The following is a 7,717-nucleotide window of genomic DNA, read 5'->3' as shown; positions in this document are numbered from 1 at the left end:
ATATACGATAACAGATTTATCAGTGTTTATGCTTTGTCCCTTGGTGATAGCTAAGATCACACTCGAATCTAGTTGGACTCAATGGGACAAACTTGAATTGAAAAATAAAAAATTTGTCCAAAAACAACATGACCTGATGTTCCAGTGGTATATTGCGCATGTGGATTCCCAATCTAGCCAGACCCAATGTGGATTGGGAATGCAGTGAGCCTACAGTGACCATTCAATTAACATTTCATTTACATGGATATTAATGAAATGCTAGTGAAATTGCCTTTTGAGTCTGCAGTGACCGTAGCCTTCGAATTATTGCTTTCAGACAAGCTATTTTGAGCACTACTCCGAGCATCATCATGAGCTTTGTTAAGAACCTAAACAGAAAGGGATTGTATTGAGGTTAAAACAACTCAACCTAAAAACTGGATACTCCCCTGATTGACATAAACAAAAGCTATACATACATAATAATGGAAGCAAAATAGAAGCAACACGTTTTAGCGGAATGGTGGTTTTCAAATTCAGATCTAGCATAGTTGAGAAGCAAGGAAAAGGAAGCACGTACACCCCTTAGTGGAGGTCTGGCAGTGACGCTTGGGCTTCTTGATGTCGTTTTTTGTGCCTTGTACGATTGGTTATGCGCCATGTGGTTCTTCAACTTAGCCATTCAGAATCCCTCTTGTTACTGCTCCTAGTCACCTGCGGTTCCGCCAAGAAATCAGGAGATGAACAATCGAATCTAGAGAAGGCCTCGGGAGGAAGACGAGGAGTAGCGTAGCTGACAAGTAAGGAAAAGCAAGCACATTCAGATCTAGCATAGTTCAGATTTGAGAAGCAAGGAAAAGGAAGCACGTACCCCCTTGGTGGAGGTCTGGCGGTGGCGCTTGGGTTTCTTGATGTCGTTCATGTGCGCCTTGTATGACTGGTTATGTGCCATGTGGTCCTTCGACTTAGCCATCGTGAATCCCTCATCCACACAGAGAATTACTAGAACAATATCACTCTGCTTATCTATAGTTCTATACCTCTATATAATCCACCAGTTTAAACTTTGCAAAACCCACCCAACCAAATCACCCCCACATCCATAACCTCCACTAAATTCACCAAATAAATTGCACCCAAACTTAACACAACATCAAAACCAACGGTTCAGATTGTTGGATAACCCCCTCTCCATTGCTCACTCAAATCTAATTGACAATATTATTTGGATCGTCCATCATCTCTCTGCCTCTCCCACGACCCTGCCACCCCCAACTTCCCCCTCCCCCACGTCCCTCCCTCTCACTCATGCCGCCGTGTTAGCACGGGCTATATGCTAGTACATAGTACATGATTCAGTTAGAGTGTATCTGTTTCAAGATTTTATCATTGTCATACATTAATTCTTTTAGGGTCCTTTGACATTCACCTGAATTCTTCCTATTTAAGAAGCAAGGCAATGTAACATCATAAGCTTCCCTCGAAATAAAATTTACGGACATTAAATAAAACGTAGAAGACTGCATAAGGCATTGATTTGTTGTTGAAATATCCTACACACATATGCATAGCCTTAGTTGTGTATCAACTGTAAACAAATTCATCAACTTGCCTTAATCTGTGGCTGGTACTCCAATTCATTTGAACCAGTCACTTCATGTAAATCATCTGGGAAAGAATGACACACCATAGATTGGCCCTTGGTGCTGCAATGTACGACTACTTCTGAGAATCCCTGATCAGCCAAAAAGGCCTCTTCTACTACCCTCCGGAAATTAGCAGGTTTGCAACTACTTAGTTCTGTCTGCCCTTGAAATCTGAAATGACAAATACAACTTGTTCTTAAGGCATAGCTGGCATATTCTAACCATAGTAAAGTTGTCAAAACTACTCGAGCAGGTGTTTTAGCAGCATTCTAAAAGTTGTCCATGTAGTTATGCATTTTAAACTACTACTCACCGGTTCATGTAGTCTGAAAATGGAAATATCAACCCCTGCCTCACCCACACGTACTTCTGCAACTCATATCATCAAATGCATCATTTTCCATAGAGAAAAGCAGTGGAAATTAAAGTCGGCCAGTTTGAATACAACAGTCACTGGAAAATTGTACCTTCTCGCCATTGAACTCTGTGCGCCAGCCAAATAGCATCACACAAAGCACAGTGACACCGCGAGGTTGTGGTGGCATTGCATCGGCAGCGGCCTACTGAGTTGGGTTGACCACCACTCCTGGCCACATCGGCTGGCGTTTGCCAAGCTTTGCCCACACAATGTCCCCATACACCAATTCTTTGGTACAGTGAAAAATATCTTCTTTTTCCTCTTCTTCCTCATTGTCTTCCTCATAGTAATGCATAAGCTTTACTTCCTTCCTGTGGTGATTACTATATGGTTCATCATGTACCGAGGTAAGCGTGCTCCGAGAGGCTAAGTGCTTCCTGGAGGCACCGAAATTGCGGCGTGCTCGGTAACGTTCCACCATGGCCTCCTCCTCATCGTCGTCATCTACCTCGGACAATGCAACATTGCTATTAAAATTTGCACCTTTTTTGTGCAGCAGCTCGTTTCTGCGCGCCAAGTGCTGTGTCTTGACAGGAGTCGGCGGCCTGGCCGGCTTCTCCTTCTTTTAGGGGTCGATAAGTACCGAGTCATTAAACCTAGAGGGCAGCACCAGGGTGCGGCCTCACGACGAGCGCACCACAGGCGGCCTCGTCACGGGCGGCGGTTGCGCGGCCTCTGGCGGTGCCTCGGGTGCCTCGCTCCACCGGAGTCCGAAGGCAGCGTACGGGATGCTGGAGGCTGGGACGTCGCCGAGCAGCTCGACGGGGATGAACTTGTCGCCCCTCCGCCTCTTTCTCGGGCGGGGATCGCCTCCCCCTCGTCCTCGCCTCTGCTGCCCGTAGCATTGCAGCACCACGGAGCAAGGATCTCCGGCCGCTGACTCCACTTAAAGATCATCCGGAACCGAGGAACTATCAAATTCGAAGGTCATCCGGAACCGAGGAACTATGAAATCAGGATATGAACTATCAAATTCGAAGGCCTCAGGAGGAATCCGTCTTTAATGTTATGGACACACCGGCTGCCACCCCCTAGACATGATCTCGTCGCACCGCCGCCCTAGCATAGACGCGCTCCCAGCGTGTCACCACTCCATGAGCTCCTGTAGCACCGCCTGTGGCCCTCGCGTCCATGTCGTGTCCTCCTGCGCCGCCAAGCCCAACACGGCCCCCTCACCGCCCGCTCCTGGATTCGAGCTCCTCCATCACGGCGTCTACCACGCCACAATCATTGGCTCACTACTGCCGTAGGTCAAGGAGATGCCCGGCGGGTGGATCCCCCGCTTGAGCGGCCATGAGGCGCCATGGGGATGGGGCAGGCGGGCAAGCGGATCTCATGCTCGGGAGATGACTTGCGGGTGGGGTGAAGGCAGTTGGGGTGAGGATGGCTCGGGCGACGTTGAAGGCGGGATGGTTGCACATGGCTTGGGAAGGGCAGCGATGGCTCGAACGCCGCAACGCGTGGGGAGTGTGGCGGGGACTCGGGTGGCGTCGAAGTAACACCACGCACTGCGTCAACGGGAGGTGGGCGTCGAACGGGGCGAGGATGGCTCACGTGGAGTTGACGAATTTGATGGCAGCATGGTGGCACAACGCGTGGGAAGTGTGGCGGGGCTCGAGCGGCATTGAAGGCGGGATGGTGGCGCAGGGCTTGAGAAGGAGATCGCGTGGAGAAGGCTGGCGATGGCGTGATGGAGGCGCCACGTGTGGGAGTGTGGCGGGGGCATGGTGAAGCTGGGTGTGGACGCCCTCACTGGATACATATGGATTAGTAGAGATTCATGGTTATTATGACATAAACAAGTATTTTACTAATTCTAATTAATTTAGTGCTATATTTATGAACACATGTATTCTAACTAGTAAAAATCCATTTTCATCTAACTAGTAAAAATCTATTTTCATCTGACCGAAAACACGTGGTCTAGTATTTTCTTCTACTACTTCATGTCAATAAATTTACACTAAAAATACTACTAACAATCATCGTTCCATACGCTAGAGCGAAGTTAAATTTGTAAACGTTTTCTAGTATGAAAATCACCGAGGTAGTGAATAGTGACCGTATTCATTTTTAAAGTTATAAAATTATACACATATCCAAAATATTATTGTGGGGTTCAATTTTGGCTACACGTATACATCAGAATCTCTTTTCGACAATCTCTAAACTGAAAATCCCGAAATTAGTTAAATTTACAAACAGGGAACAAATCGCAAATTTGCCTTCTTCTACCTTGGAGCTCTTGCTCAAGCGTAGGGGAGGGAGCTCGGCAGGGGGGTTGGCCGAGAAAGGGAGCGGGGCACGGGACCTCGATGTTGGGCGGGGCTCCGGAAGGGTGCTGCGCGGACGGCGAAGCTCCAGTGATGGCGTTCGACGGTGCGGGCACGGCCTATGGTGAGAGCAAGGGGAGCGAGAGAGATGGCGAGTTCGGGGAGGGAGAGGGAGAGGGAGGTGGCGGCTTTTATAGAGGGAGGAGAGGGGAGGGGAGAGGGCACCGGGGAGGGAGAAGAAACGGCCGACCATTAGCGCCATTGATGGCCATCAATGGAGCTCCATAATGGGGAGGAAGAAGGGGAAACAGGGGGAGGAGAAGGGGCGGTGGTTTCCGATGTGGGGACTCCGAACGGGCGCGGAATGCTCGGGGTCGGCGGCCAGGGGCACGTCGCGTGGCGCGACTGCGCGCGAGCGGCTGCGCGGGATCCTGGTGGCGACGACATGGGAGGATGAGGGAAGGGGCAGGGAGACGGCGGCCTGGGTGGGGCTCGCCTGGCGGTGAGAGGGAGGGAGGGAAAATGGGGGGGCTGGGCCCTGGTGGGCCAAATTCGGCCAACCAGTTTAGGGTTTCGAATTTTTTCTCTTCTCTATTTAAAAATGTAAATAAATATATTTTTAAATAATTCAAAAAATCATAATAATTATACCAAAACTATTTATAACTAAAATATTTATTTTTGGACCAATATTTCTACATTATTTAATTAGATTTTTATTAAGAAGAAAATTCTACTAAACATCTAGAATCAAACATGAATAAAACCAAAAATTATTCTAGATGCAAATAAAAATCAAACATTAGAAAAAAAAATTTATTACCCTAATTATTATTAATAAACTTAAATGCATTAGTTTAGTTGATGGTTTTACGGTGTTACAAACCCACCCCTCTTAAAAGAATCTCGTCCTCGAGATTAAGGAATATCCGAGAATAACTGGCGGAATTCTGCCCTGAGTTCATCTTCTCTTTCCCAAGTGGCCTCATCTTTTGAATGATGACTCCACTAAACTTTGCACATGTTAATAACTTTACTCCGTGTAATTCTGCGAGATGTTTCCAAAATTCTGACAGGGTACTCCGAATAAGTCAAATCCTCATTAACATTCAGTTCTTCCATAGGTAATTGTTCCTCCGGTACTCTTAAGCATTTCTTGAGTTGTGACACGTGAAATACGTCATGCACATCCAACAAAATATCGGGTAGCTCTAACTGGTACGCTACTCCACCTTTTCTTTCCAAAATTTTGAATGGGCCAGTGTAGCGAGGAGATAATTTTCCCTTAACCTTAAATCTTTTAATTCCTCTCATCGGTGAAACTTTAAGGTATACAAAGTCTCGTACTTCGAATATCAACTCTCTTCTATTATCAACATAGCTTTTCTGTCTTGATTATGCCATCTTCAAATTCTCTCTGATAATCTGCACTTGCTTTTCTGCTTCCTGGAGAATTTCTGGACCAAATACTTGACTTTCTCATGTCTGATTCCAATAAAGCGGTGCTCTACACTTTTGTCCATAAAGTGCTTCAAATGGTGCCATTTTTAGACTTGCTTGATAACTATTGTTATACGAGAATTCTGCATAAGGCAAACTTTTATCCCAGCTTCTACCATGCTTTAGAGCGCAAGCTCTTAGCATATCTTCCAACTCTTGGTTTGTTCTTTCCGTTTGCCCATCTGTTTGCGGATGATAAGCTGAACTAAAGTTTAGCTTGGTATCCATGGACTCATGTAGTCTTTTCCAAAAGCGCGAGGTAAATTGAATTCCTCGGTCCAATACGATCTTCTTCGGTACTCCATGCAGACAAACAATCCTCGACATGTATAACTCTACTAACTGGGCTCCTGAGTAAGTTGTCTTCACAGGTATAAAGTGTGCCACTTTAGTCAACCTATCTACTATGACCCATATTGAATCATAGCCATCCCAAGTACGGGGTAGTCCAACTATGAAATCCATACCGATTTCTTCTCATTTCCATTTCGGTACTCTGAGAGGTTGTAGCAATCCTACTGGTCTTTGGTGTTCGGCTATAACTCATTGACACACATCACATAGTGCAACATGAGTAGCCACATCTCTTTTCAAACCGTACCACAAATACTTTTCCTTTATATCCTGGTACATCTTTGTGCTTCCAGGGTGAATAGAGTACGCTGAATCATGAGTTTCTCTCAAAATAAGTTAGCGTAGGTGTTCGATTTCCGGTACGCATATTCTCTTTTTAAACCATAGTGTGCCTTGTTCATCTTCCGTGAAATCTGGGGCTTTACCCAAACCCATCAAAGTTTTAATTTCCTTAATTTTCTCATCAGATTCCTGTCCTTTACGAATCTCTTGTTCCAAAGTAGATTCAACTTCCATAACTGTTGCTTCCATATTATTGAGCATACCAAGGTTGAGTTTTTCCATTTCCCAGCACAATTCCTGTGACATCAAATGAGTACTGATGTTGTTCACTTGACCCTTACGGCTCAAAGCATCAGTCACTATATTTGCTTTTCTTGGGTGATATTGTATTTCCAAATCATAATCTTTGATCAACCCAAGCCATCTTCTCTGTCTGAGGTTGAGTTCTTTCTGAGTGAATATATATTTCAAGCTTTTGTGATCCGTGAAGATTTTGCACTTGTTTCCAATCATATAGTGTCTCCAAATCTTCAAAGCATGCACTACGGCAGCTAGTTCCAAGTCATGCGTAGGATAATTCTTCTCAAGCTTCCTCAACTGCCTTGAGGCATAAGCTATTACTTTTCCTTCTTGCATTAGCACACATCCAAGTCCTAGATGTGATGCATCACAATACACATCAAATCCTTTGTGAATGTCTGACATTACTAATATTGGTGCAGTGGTTGACCTTTTCTTGAGTTCTTCAAAACAAAACATTTCTGGCATGCTTCATCCCACTTAAACTCTTTACCTTTCTTTAGTAGTGAGGTAAGAGGTTTCACTAACTTGGAAAAACCTTCAATAAATCTTCTGTAGTATCATGCCAATCCAAAAAAACTTCTAATCTTGGACGCATCCTTTGGTTGCTTCCAATTTAGTATTTCACTTATTTTTCCCAAATCTACTTTAATTCCACCATTAGTAACAATATGTCCTAGGAAAGCAACTTCCTTCAGCCAAAAATCATACTTCGAGAACTTTGCATACAATTGGTTGTCACGAAGCTTTTGTAGGACTAGTCTTAGATGATCTTCATGTGTTTCTTCATTCAGAGAGTATACCAGTATGTCGTCAATGAATACGACCACAAACTGATCCAGATATTCCATGAATACTTTATTCATCAAGTTCATAAAGTATGCTGGTGCATTTGTCAGTCCAAATGACATATGACCAAAAACTCATATAATCCATATCTCGTGGTGAAGACTGTCTTGGGT

General features: G+C 44.9%; 1 pseudogene; it reads right to left on the bottom strand.

Annotated features, from left to right (window-relative positions):
• Window positions 1-651: 651 nt before the first annotated feature.
• LOC118476236 (histone-lysine N-methyltransferase ATX4-like) lies at window positions 652-2,943 on the bottom strand (annotated as a pseudogene).
• Window positions 2,944-7,717: the final 4,774 nt, after the last annotated feature.

This window comes from Zea mays, chromosome 2 (genome assembly GCF_902167145.1).
Source record: "Zea mays cultivar B73 chromosome 2, Zm-B73-REFERENCE-NAM-5.0, whole genome shotgun sequence".
Lineage (NCBI taxonomy): Eukaryota > Viridiplantae > Streptophyta > Magnoliopsida > Poales > Poaceae > Zea > Zea mays.
Note: the sequence above shows the minus strand (reverse complement) of the source record. Positions and strands in the feature narration are given on the sequence as shown.